Source organism: Acomys minous (assembly GCF_964271855.1).
Source record: "Acomys minous genome assembly, chromosome: 3".
NCBI lineage: Eukaryota > Metazoa > Chordata > Mammalia > Rodentia > Muridae > Acomys > Acomys minous.
In genome coordinates this window covers 61,112,282-61,125,069 of record NC_140485.1, presented here as the reverse complement: position 1 = coordinate 61,125,069, position 12,788 = coordinate 61,112,282, and the positions used below count along the sequence as shown (strand labels likewise).

The window sequence follows — 12,788 nt, the reverse complement described above, 5'->3', positions numbered from 1 at the left end:
TCACCCTACTACAGACCCATTTCCAGGGGAGGGAACCAAGAGAACAGGTGCCACTTGCCTAGCTCAGTGGTGTGGGTCTGTATGACCTGTCACTAGTTCAAACCCCAAAGCATGCCTTTTAACTCCATGGGAGTTTTCCCAACAAAATCCCACAGTAGCCATGTAAGACCGTCTCAGCTCAGGGCTGGCCATTGGAGGTATGCTTTAATTGCCCTGAAGGCTGTTTTCTCAGATGTTAGATTGTTCACAGGGGTTCAAGTTTCTTAGCCGTGAGCAACAAAAGAGGAGGTGGGGGGGGGGGAAGAGAAGACACCATGTGGCCAATCCAGCCTCCAACCTATCGCACATCTCTCTGGGCCTCTCCCAGCTCCAGAAGCCCCCTACCCAGCTGTGACATCACCATTCAGCCCCCACACATGACAGCCTTGTGATCCATCATGAGCCATCTGCTTTCCCGCTGCCAGGGACAGGGGAGCCTGGAGCTGGCCCCACTGGGCTGAGAGGCAGCTGCACCTGCCCATCATAGCCCACGAAGGGCTGTTTGCATTTGTCTGTGTTGGTCCCTCCACACCCTCTCCAACCCCCACTCTCTGAAGATGTGACATCTTCCCATCCAGGCCTGGAGTTTCTAACCAGTCAGACAGCCTCAGACTCGGCAGTGAGATTGAGATTTGATGAGATAAAGCCTTGGGCATCTGTGAATTGGTTCATGGTTCAGGCAGTGATGAAAGGGCTGTCTGCTCAACGGATACCCACAGCAAATTCAACCCAGGCCCTGAGAGCTTCAGGAAAGCGTCTCTGCTTTAACCTCTTGAAATGTGGGGGCAAAATCCAAACACTTGTTGGTCTTAATCACCCCCTTGAGAAGGAGTGCATTTTGTAATGTGACCTGGAACTATTTGCTGAGAGAGAGAGATGCCCTGGCTGCTTTCGGGGCTCAACTCCAGCATCTTCGTCCTCTAGGCCCATATGGTAAACACTGAATCTCAGTTCCAGTTTCTAAGGGGAGAAGGCAGATGAGAGGTTTAAGTAGCTAGAAAGGAAATGAATACTGAGCCTTTGCAAGCTCTTGTTTGTTTCCTAAAGTGTATGGGGAGAGGTGAGCAAAGAGTAGCCAATTGAACATCAGACGCTTCTTTTTAAAAAAAAAAAATGTAAAGGGCTCTCCTCTGTCTCTACCTTGGGACAATGACCCTCCCAAGACAACAGCCCCACAGGCCCCTTCAAAAGGGCACCGTTACCCCCCATGGCGTCTGTCGGTTCTGCTTGACTTAAAGAAATGGCTTCCCTCCTTGGAGTTCCTAAAACATTTGTCATGCCAGCAATTCCCCAGGCAATTAATCAGGTGCTGCCTTGACTATCTCTTCCAGTGTTGTATCGAGCGGCTGTTTAACCCTTGTCAGCAGTGGGGCTTTCGACAGCTTGTCGTTCTGACTCAACAGGAGCTTCTGGAAGGCCAGGCAAAGGTCCGTCTCTCTCCGTGTCCTGTGCCCAGTCCCTGAAGATGCCTGGTCTCTTCACCAAGGGAGGGTCTGTCTATCCCCAGATAGAATGGCATTTGCATGCAGGATGCTTAGCACAGGGCTGGGGCCCACAGTGGACACAAAAGGGCCATCTGTACTGGTACCCTCGGGAATACTGCCTCTTGTTTGTTTGAATATGATTAAGCATCTGAGGGTTTTATTGTTGTTTGGATTTTTTAAAAGATTTGTTTTCTGAGAGAAGGGGGGGGGGATACAAAAGCAGGTGCCCTCAGGGTCAGAAAAAGGCATCCCTTTGAGCTGGAGTTACAAACAGTTGTGATCTGTATGACAACGGCTCTAGAAACCTAACTTGGGTCTCTGCAAGAGCAGCAAGCACTCTTAAACCATCGATCCGTCTCTCCGGCCCTGTTTTAAAGCTGTATTAGTGATCAATATGGGAGGCCATGGCCTGTGTGTGGGGAGGGTTGAGGGCAACCTGTCCTTCTACTTCCAGAAACTGACCTCAGGCTGTCAGGCTTGCATCACTGGGTAGCAAGAGCCTTCATCTGTGGAGCCATCTCACTGGCTCCCAGGGCCGAGCACCCCTGGGTGCTAGGCACTGTGCTTCTGCAGACACCAGGCTCTGGTCTTGTTCTCTGTCTACCTTTATTCTCCACATGGCAGGCTGTCTGCTTCAAAGTGACTGTCACAGACCTCCCAGGCTAGGTGAAAGCAGTTGTTTTGATCTCAACTGTAGTGTGCGGCTTTCAAAGGACAGAGGCTTTGTGGATAGCAATCTCCCACAGTTCCTCCCCCAGAAGTAAAGAAAGGGGGGCATGTCTACCAGACAGAGCCCGGCAACGCTCTGCTAGTCTGGAGTGGGGCCTCTGAGAGGCCCATGCCCCCAAATGTAGCTGAAAAACATTCGTCTGTGACTCAGCAATTCGTTTCTTCAGCCCAAGCATAGGAAAGAGTGCCACAGGCAGCTCGTGTTTATGGGATGGAGGCTGCAGTCCTTCCAGGCAAGCCAGCCACTGCTGGGCCATTGGTTGTCCTGTAGCTGTGCCAGTTCCTTACCTGGGGGGGGGGGTGCAAGGGAAGCTGGGAGGGGTCTGAACTAGGGAATTCTGGAGGAAGGAGGCAGAGGCCTTCTGCCTTCCCAGAACTTTGTGGACTGAACTTCTTGCCCTTTCCTGATCCCCTCTGTACTCCAAAGACCCCAGGCATCCCTCTCCCCGATATTAAAGCTTTCCATTTACGGCTGCCATGTGCCCTGTGTGCTGGGAAGTGTGCAGAGCCTGCAGTGCATCACAGCACAGGCAGGCATGTGAATCACCATGTTCCTGCCATGCTTGAGAGCTTTATAGAAACCCCATCTTGGAGCTTTCTTGCAGCCAGCTAGACCCTGGAAGTAGAGGAGCCGCTGAGCTCTCCTAGGCTGCAGATCATCTCATTCAAATGTCAACATTCAAACCCTGCCTCGTTCCTGCCTGAGGTTTACTACTCTCCCGGGGTCCATTCCACACCCCACTTCTCAGCCAAGGCCTGATTTGGGGGCAGCTGAGACCAGTCCCAGGCCCCAGAAGGAAAGAAACCTACATCTCCCCAAGGGCCACCAGCCAGGGACAATGGATCCTCTGTCAGCCAGTAGTGAGTATTACAAAAATCTAAAGACATTATCCTGGCCCTGGTGAGACGTTTAGGAAATAAAACAGATTTTAAAAACACACATATACATGAAAAATGAAATAGAGGCACGGCTGATGGTGAGGGACTCCAAGGTGACCTCACCTCAGTCTGGCCCTGAAGAAAGGAGAATAATCTGTAGCTGTTCTGGAAACCCCAGGCTATGGACAGACCTTCAGGGAGGAGCTTACCCCAGTCAGGGTGAGGTCAGCCCAGCCGAACCTCACAGGGTGGCTGCGATGACCCATCTTATTGTCAACTTGTCTTTACTATGACAGTGTCTCCAGAAAGGGTTAACTGAGGCAGGAAGACCCACCCTGAATATGGCTGGCACCACTCTGTGGGCTGGAGTCCCAGCCTGCATAAAAAGCAAGCTGAGCATCAGCTAGATCTCTCTCTCTCTCTCTCTCTCTCTCTCTCTCTCTCTCTCTCTCTCTCGGCTTCAAAATGGTGGTTGGAGTGTGACCAGCTGCCTCACATCCTGCAGCCATGCCTACTTCAGCATGAGAGGCAGCTCCCTTGAACTGTGAGCCTAGCAAACCTTTTCATCCTTACGTCGCCTTTATCAGGTGTTTTGTCATAGCAAGAGGAAAAGCTAACTAATACAGTAACCTTATTTGGAAGTAGGTTCTTTGAAGATGTAGTTAATTATGTAGATGCAGATGTAATTGTCTTTAGATAATCCTGGATTGAAGGAGACCCAGTATCCAATACTGTGGGTGTGGGGGGTTGGCGGGATCCTGTGAGAAGAGAAGAGGATTTAAAACACAGGCTGTCATGGAACAACACAACAGGGAGTAGAGTAATTCATCCACTGGCCAGGGAGTGCCGAGGGTCACCAGAGACTATAAGAGGCCGAAGGGCCTGATCCCTGGAGCCTTTGAGGACAGCCACACAGCCAGACTTTCTTCTAACTCTGGTCTGGAACTGCTGATGGTCACGCGTGCATTCCTGACTATGCTGTTCTGTATCTAAAGAGCATGATTTTTCAGTTGCCTCCACGATCGCTGGTCCCACGGTGGCCACTCTATGCTTGACTGCACTGCTCACCTGAGCCCCCAGGGTGGACGGGTGGGGAGTGAGGAAGGCAGATTGCACAAGGACATAAGCTTGTGCAAGAGACACAGCTCACCTTGCAGCTTCCCATGCGGGAAGAGGTGAGAGTAACTAGCGCAATGCCCAGTGCTCCGCCGGAACGCTGGTTTCCATGGGCTTACTTACCACCGACATTCCAGAAAACCACCAGAGCCTCATCCATCTCAGTCTGCAGCCATTTACTGATGTGGAGCTGCTAAGTGTGGTGTCAGAAAGGTGAGCGGGCCGAGCCAGTTTGTGCCTTAGAAGAGATAATCATAAAAAGATGAGGTGCCAGGGTCTCCTGAGGAGACCTGCTGAGGCCAAGGCTAGAGTCATCTCTAGGGAGGCACCCATCAGGCCTCCTAGACAGTAAGGAGTAATGTTTCAGACAGAAGGAGCATTGCGTGTAACAGGCCTGTACAGCGACTTCACGAGCTCCAGAGATACTTGGTTTTGTTGTTGTTTTGTTTAGGTTTTTGTTTTTTGAGACAAGGTCTCTCTATATAGACTTGGACCGCACTTATGTACATCAGGCTGGACTCACACTCACAGAGATCAGCCTGCCTCTGCCTTTCAGATGCTGGGATCAACGTGTGTGTTACCATGTTCAGCCTTTCTCAGACGCTCCGAGGACTCAATGTCTGGGTAACATGACGGCGTGGGCCCCTGGGAGGACCAGGGTTTCTCATTTGTTATTTAGCTGAGGACAAGTGCCCGAGAAAGGAAGGCCTTCACCACTCCCCTGGAAGCCTGTCAGCGGCGGACAACCTTAGTAGAGGTGAATAGTGCTTCCTGTACTGGCGCCCGCAGGCTTGAGGAAATCTTCCTTGGGGACTGTGTGTGTGTGACAATTAATAAGCAGTGCCTGGCAAGAATGGGCAGGGAAGTGGGGTCATCCTTCATAGGGAGCTCCTCCCCAAACCCTAACCCAGTAGCATATATGTGATAGGTACTTTAAAATATGTATTTGACTGGCTCTCAAATCTAGGGGAGGAGAGAGGGAAAAGAGACAATAGGTGTACAAGCATGTGGCTGCTACATGACAGACGAGAAGCTCCTCAGAGGAAGGCCAATCATCACAGGGCACCTGAAACTGCTTTGTACGCTTGGCACCAGGAGCTGGAGTTGCCGTGGCTCCGCCCAGGAAAGAACCTTTCTTACCGGGGGTGGGGTGGGGGGGTTGGGGGGCTTGAGACAGTGTTTTATGTATCCTAGGCTGACCTCAAAGTTCCTATGTAGCCAGGGCTGACCTTAAGCTTAACTTTAATTACTTTTCTGTTGCTCTGGTAGGACACCGTTACCAAGGCAACCTATAAAAGAAAGAGCTCATCTGGGCCTTGCGGCTGCAGAAGGTTTGAGTTCATGATGGCGCGAGGAGACTTGGCAGGACGGAGGTGACCGGAGGAGCAGCAGCAGCGGATGGCTCACATCTTCAACTGCCAGCAGGAAGCAGCGCGTGCACTGGGGGTGGCAGGAGGCTCTTGGAACTGCGAAGCCCGTCCCTGGTGGCACACATCGTCCAACAATGCCACACGTCTGATTGCAAGCGGTTCTACTAACTGGGACCAAGCTTTCAAGCAAATGAGTCTGTGGGGTCCTCTCATTCCAAGCACGGAAAGCACCTTCTCCTGCCTTTATCTTTTAGGCACTGGTATAACAGATGTGCGTCATTACACACAGCAGAGTCTAACACTGTAGCCCAAAGTGGCTTGGAAGTAAGTATCCAGCCCCTGGACTTGGGACAGATTTCCTGTCTCAATCTTCCCAGTGCTGGGGTTATGGGCGTCAACCAGCCTTCACCTACCCTGAGGAGGGGACTGAGCTCAGGTCTCTGTGCTTAAAAGGCAAGCACTCCATCACGTAGGTCTGTCCTCAGGCCTACTTTTCTCTTTTCGACTCATGAACCTTTTCCCGGAGACCTTGTTGGCCTCCCAGTGTGTTTGGTTTCTGTTGCCGTGGCAAGACTCCCGTAGGGAAGAACGTTTACGTCAGTCAGCTCACCATTCCAGATGCAGTCCACCATTGCAGGGGAGTTAAAGCAAGAGGACATAGAAGCTTCTGGTCTTATCATATCCACATGGAAAGACGTTAGTGCATGCACGTCTATGCTAAGATCACCTTTTCCTTATTTTATCTTCACCCAGGGAATAGTGTCACCCATAATGGGCAGCTCTTCCCACTCAGTTAATGTGATCAATACAATTTCCCACAGAAAAGCCAATTGGATCCAGATATGACCTCCCTGGGATTTTCTTCCTAGGTGACTCTAGATTGAGTCAAGTTGCTAATTAAAACTAGCTCCCATAATGCCACCTGTTGTCAACTTGATACACTGCCAAGCCGCTTCATTGTAAGCTGTAACTTTCCACGCCTTGTCCTCAGTTCCTCATGGTTCTTTCTCATAACATTTAAAGTCCTAATAAATAATAATTCCAGGCCTGGTGTGGGGGCGCACACCTCTAATCCCAGCACTTGGGAGGCAGAGGCAGGCCAGTTCCTGTGAGTTTGAGGCCAGCCTGGTCTACAAAGAGTGTTCTGGGACAGTCAGGGCTAAACAGAGAAACCCTGTCTCGAAAAACAAAAACAAACAAACGACAAAAAAAAATTCCAATTTTTTGAAAGTCCACAGTTTCTTTACTGTGAGCTCTTATGAATGTAAACCAACAGGTTAGGCCCGCCTACCATGTAACGGCACAGGGAAATACACTATCCCCAAAGGGAAGTGTGCTGCTTTGGATGAGTGTGGCCCTCTGAGTCTCATAGATTTAAATTTGTAGTCACCAGGGAGTGGCACTATTTCAAAGGGTTAGGAGGTGTGGCCTGTTGGAGGAGGTGTGCCAGGCCCAGTATCTCTCTCTCTTCCTGCTGCCTGCAGATCTGAGTGTTGAACTCTCAGCTCCTTCTCCAGCACCATGTCTGCCTGCGTGCTGCCATGCTTCCCACCATGAAGATAATGGACTAACCCTCTGAAACTGTAAGCCAGCCCCAATCAAATGATTTCTTTTATAAGGGTTGTTGTGGTCATCATGTCTTTTCACAGCAATAGAACAGTGACTAAGACAGGAAGTACCAGGGCATTAGCAGTGAACAACAGGAAGTACCAGGGCATTAGCAGTGAACAACAGGAAGTACCAGGGCATTAGCAGTGAACAACAGAAAGTATCAGGGCATTAGCAGTGGACAACAGGAAGTATCAGGGCATTAGCAGTGAACAACAGGAAGTACCAGGGCATTAGCAGTGAACAACAGGAAGTATCAGGGCATTAGCAGTGAACAACAGGAAGTATCAGGGCATTAGCAGTGAACAACAGGAAGTACCAGGGCATTAGCAGTGAACAACAGGAAGTACCAGGGCATTAGCAGTGAACAACAGGAAGTACCAGGGCATTAGCAGTGAACAACAGGAAGTACCAGGGCATTAGCAGTGAACAACAAGATGAACAAAACCAAGACCCAATAAGGAAACATGACTCTTATGGCTCCATATCTAACATCTTGGACTTGTAACACAATCTTCTGGGCTCCACAGGTCTTAGCAAGCCCCACCCCAGCTCTGCCCCTGCATACACAACTTCTCTTTTAGATATCGGCCTTCTCTACTCCGCACCTGTAGTTTTTCTTAGCAGACATTGCATAATCCTGGAAACCCAGTATCCTGGGGTCTCAATCACAACTGAAGCTTCACCTTCATAGCTCCACACAGTGGCTTTTGGGGTCCTCTTTGCAAGGACTCCAACCCTACCAGATAGTGCCCGACCTCGGCTGAGCTCCACAAAGCCGCTCAGTCCTCCGTCTTCACCATGAACCTGGTGCCATGTGGACAATGCTTATGTCACTGAGGAGTTCTGCTGCCAGACGGAGATGTATCCGCGCCCTCCTGTACTACGGATACACCACCTTCAGTGCGATGCTCTTGAGAAATCGTCTTGGCATTGTCCCAGGAAGGACAGGGAACTCCTCCACAACGCTGTCGAGCTTTCCTCCATCAACCGCAACTGACAATTCAGCAGCGCTCCAAGTGCCATCTTGCCTTGGAATTGCCCTGGCAAACAAAGCAGTGGATCATCTTCAGACTTAACCCCTTCTGAAGCTCTCAGGACACATGCAGAATACAGTGAGGTTCTTGGCAAAAAAAAAAAAAGTCACATAAATGCTCCTAGCCTAATTCTGCCCCCAAACCCTGAAACTGATGAGCTGACCTTCCATTGTTCACGTTTCTCTCAGTGGTCCTCCTCTTTCAAGCTCCCACACAAATACCTCATAAAGTTCTGTTCACAACATGCAACGAGTTCTAAGCTCTCCCCAAATTCCAAGGGCTTAAAAACCACATGGCCAGGTTTATGGCAGCAACACCTCGCTCCCCTGTACCAATTTTTGTCCTAGTTTCATTTTTTGTTTTGGTCACCACTAAAATCCTCTGACAAAAGCCACTTATCAGAGAAGGGGTTTACTTTAGCTCATGGTTCCAGGTAATAGCCCCATCACTGTAGGGAGATCAAGGCGCGGGGGGGAGGGGGGGTCACATCTTATCCGCACATAAGAACAAAGAGAAACAGAGGAATGCATGCCTGTGCTCGGCACATTTAATTTTTTTAAACCTTTTTATACAGTCCAAGACAAGCTCAGGGAATTGTGCCACCCACAGTGGGCAGGTCCTCCCACGTCCATGAACATAACTAAAATGATCCCCCTCTAGACACGCCCATGCGCCAAGCTAATCTAGACAATCTCTCATTGAGATGATTCTAGACTGTGCCAAGTTGACAAGTTAACTGTCGCACAGCAGAACAGGAAAAGGTGAATCCCCGGCCCCTGGGCTTGTGCCCGTAGCTAGTGCTACAAATCCCCCACCCTTCTTCGGGCGGCAGAATGTGCAGAGTTTTCCCTTCCTTCTCAGGATAGAACGGTCCCTGCCGCCAGTGCACACATATGGCCCTGATTTACTTGCTTGCTTGTTGGCCAGGGCTCCTCTGGTTACCGCAGATTCTTTCCTCCTCTCCAAGTGAACAGTCACAGGGTGGTCTCCCAGGGAACCTTTTCCAAGCTTGTCCCTGGTAGAACCTGATGTTGTAGAAATGCCAGGAGCCCCCTCTCTCTCCGGAAGTCTCCACCTCCTTCCCCTACACAGCATCCTCCAGGTGGACACAGAGCCATGTGTTTCCAGAGTCACCTTTCCAGGTGATCAAAGGAGGCCAGAGTGAATAGTGCTACTACTTTGCAGTGAGTCTCATGGGTTGGTGGCTCTGGCGACATGCTCCCCACAGTGTGGAAGTGCTTCCAGCCCTGAGACAGCAAGAGATTCTTATCAGGCTCAGGAAGCTGCCAGCAACAGGACAGGACACTCCTGCTGTCAGCTGGGTGATTTTGCCTCCAGTGTACATCTGTAACATCTGGAGCTTTGAATCGGCAATGTGTGGCATACGCTATAGGATCCAATAGCTGGGATGCTGCTGTGGTCTCAAGAGCCACCATCTCCTGGCATGGGACACCCTAAACTACAGAGATGCTCTCCTGGTCTGCTTACTCCCCAGGCAATTGCTCACTGAATTCCCTTGGGCTCTAGAAATAGCCACACCCATCCAGGGCACACATTGGCCCAAGGATCTATGGGAAGAAAACTTTCTCAATGACAACACGGTGTTATTATCTGCCTTGGATCCCTCTGTGCTCACCCAAACTTCCTCTTTTATTCCTCTACGTGTAGCCTTGTGTGCCTTAAAAACAAAACCGAGTGAGGCGAGAGTGCACAGTACTCCTCCCCTTATTTCAGTAGAGGAGAGAGTGAAGTCATCCAATAACTCATCAATCAGAGACAAAATACACATCAAAACGGGTGGGGAGAGAGGGTGTGGGAGGGAGGAGGGCAGAGGCAGGAAGGGGTCCCTGCTGAGTCTTCTTTTGCTGGCTCGCATAGGTCTAGATGTTCTGTAGAATCTTCTGGAGAGCGGCTTTGCAGTCTTTCCATCTGGAGAAGCAATGCGGGCACCCGATCACACGGATGCGGGAAGGAGACCACCCAGCAGAAGGGAGCCTGCCAGCCAAGCTCTGAAGAGAAAGATGGTCTGGAACACTAGCTGGGAAGGCCCAAGTTCCTGCTTCCGCCCATCTCAGGGCTGTAAGCATTTCAAAAGCAGAGACCGAAGCCAGTGAGGCAGCTCAGAGGGTAAAGGGGCTAGCTGCCAAGCTTGACAGCTTGAGTTTGATGCTTGGGCCCCACGTGGTGGAAGGAGAGACTGACCACACAGGTGGCCCTCTGGTCTCCACACCTATATGAACTGGCACTAGCCGAATTATACTTACCACAGGCAAGCCCTTCACCAATGGTCTTACTGGTCCCTGACTCTTTGACCTCTGCCATTCACCAGCTTTTTTTCCTCCCATTCCCTTCCTTTCCTGTTCCCTCCCTCTGCGACATTCATTCACTGGAAAGTTCCCTGGTCTCTTCCAACACCACCTCCTCTGGAGGCCTTTTTTGAGCATCTTTCTTCCATGTCCACTGTGCTGCTTTGCTGTCCGTGTTTCCCTAGCAGCCCCTCTGCCGGTGTCTCAGTGCTTTGATTGGCTTTTCCTCTCTTCGTGGGCTATTATGTAAGGCCACTGTGGGTATTATGAGTAGCTCTCCAAATGACATCACCGAGAAGTGAGAGAGTGACCTCAGGATAGGCAGAGGAACTCCCCAAAGCTGCTTCTTCACTGGAGAAATGAGAGGGCAGAGAGGCTTTCACGGAGATGATTCATTAGGGGTGCAGAACCGTTACAAAGATGGTACCCAACAGGGAGAGGGAGGAACAGGTAGACAGCTTCCCGGGGAGTCGTGTGTTGTTTTTGTTTGTTTTTACCATGAGCCAAGAGCCTGGGGTGTTTCCTTCTTATCAACTTGTTCCACATCCTGTTCGCCTGTCATCTGAAAACACAAAGGAGCGGTGGCAAGGGAGAGCAGAGAACACCTCCAGGTTGCATGCTTGGCCCTCCACTCCCCTAGCCCTGTGAAGATGATCCTACCGGGGCCTCCAGCTTTTGAAAAACCAAAATATCCTCGGTTTTCACACCACCAACACAGGCCTAACACTCTACTGACTAGGCCCCAAGAAGCCAGATTGGGAACAAACAGAGACACCAAGATGGTAGACTTGGGCCTCTCCCCTATGCCATGCTGGCCTTCATCAATCCTACCTTAACTCAAAAGAGGAGGCCTCCTTCACACTCTGTTCTGGGTAGGCAGAGGCCCAGCTTCTAAGTGGCAAAGGATTTGGTTGTGTTTGTGACTCTCCTGTTATACCAGATCCACCTGGTGCCTCAAAAGTTCCCTAAGACTAAGGTCCATCTACCTGGACTGTCATGTCTGTCTAGAGCAGCCCCTTATATCACAGCGCACTGTCTTGAGCCTACCTGTCTGTCCTCCATCCGCCAGCTCAGAGGTCACACTTTGAGATGGGACAACTACCTGCTGCATGCCCCTCCCTCATACTTTCCCAACAATCTGGGTCCCTGGGACTGCCAGGTAAGGCAGTCATGTCAGATGTGGCGCCCACAGTGGCCTCCTGTGACACTCAGTTGGGTGGTGGCTTTATCCCCACAGTGAGGACTGCTTTTATCTCTCAGGAGGTTCAGCCAGCCGTTGACTATTCATTTATTCCTTCATTCACTCAACAAATATTTACCCAGCCCTTGCTCTGAGTAAGGACAGAGCAGAAATGAATTACGCACACACACTCTCACAGCTCTCCATGGTGCCAGAGGGGGAGATAAGAAAATCTGTGCCAGCAAATCATTGCGGGGCTCGCTGTTCTTTTCAGCAGCTGGGTTCTGCTGCTAACAATACCCTGGTTTTCCTTAGGAAAGTGCTACTGTTCTTACCCAGTGTGTTGAGGGTGGGGGTGGGGTGGGCAGTGCCAGACAGCTGGATAGCAGATACACTGACCACGGCCAGGGAAGGCTCAGTGGCCTAAGGGGGTCTGTCAGGGATGAAGGGAGGTGATCTGATTTCATTTTGGTACCTCTGCAAGGATGACCCATGAATCTAGTAATGTCAGAAGTTAACCAACATCATTTGCCAAGGAACTCTGTCATTAGCCTAGGAAGGTGTCCTGAGGGTGGAACTTTCTATCCGGACAGAAGCAGAGAGAAGAGAGCACAGCCAGTGTCCACGTGTGGCCACCGGTCACCTGTTGATCAATTCTCCAGTGTTAGGTAAAGGCATGCTGTGTGCACAGTGGGCTCAAGGTCTTCCATTGAGTGTGTTGTCCCCGCCAACCTACCTCCATTTTTGAACCTACTCTACGTCTAAGTGATTTTACCCCAAAGTGAAAAGTAAATACCAATTAGTTAGCTGGTTGTGGCCCTTAGAGGAAACTAAGGCATGAGGATTATGCGTTTAAAGCTAGCCTGGGCTACATTGAGAGATCATGACAAAATGATGATGATGATGATGATGATGATGATGGTGATGGTGATTATAATGAGAAGAGAAGAGATCAGTTGTCCAGTCAGCTAAGCAGTGAGCCATTGGTTTTCACAGGGACAAGGAAAAATAGAAGAAAAAAAATTGTCTGATTCTTATGT

General features: G+C 50.4%; 1 long non-coding RNA gene across 1 annotated transcript; it reads left to right on the top strand.

Moving 5' to 3' along the window:
• The first annotated feature begins 4,287 nt into the window (after nt 1-4,287).
• On the top strand, nt 4,288-7,162 carry LOC311594028. The gene is made up of 3 exons (XR_014777911.1): nt 4,288-4,460; nt 4,804-4,871; nt 5,517-7,162. It is a non-coding gene; the product is annotated as an uncharacterized lncRNA (long non-coding RNA).
• Nucleotides 7,163-12,788: the final 5,626 nt, after the last annotated feature.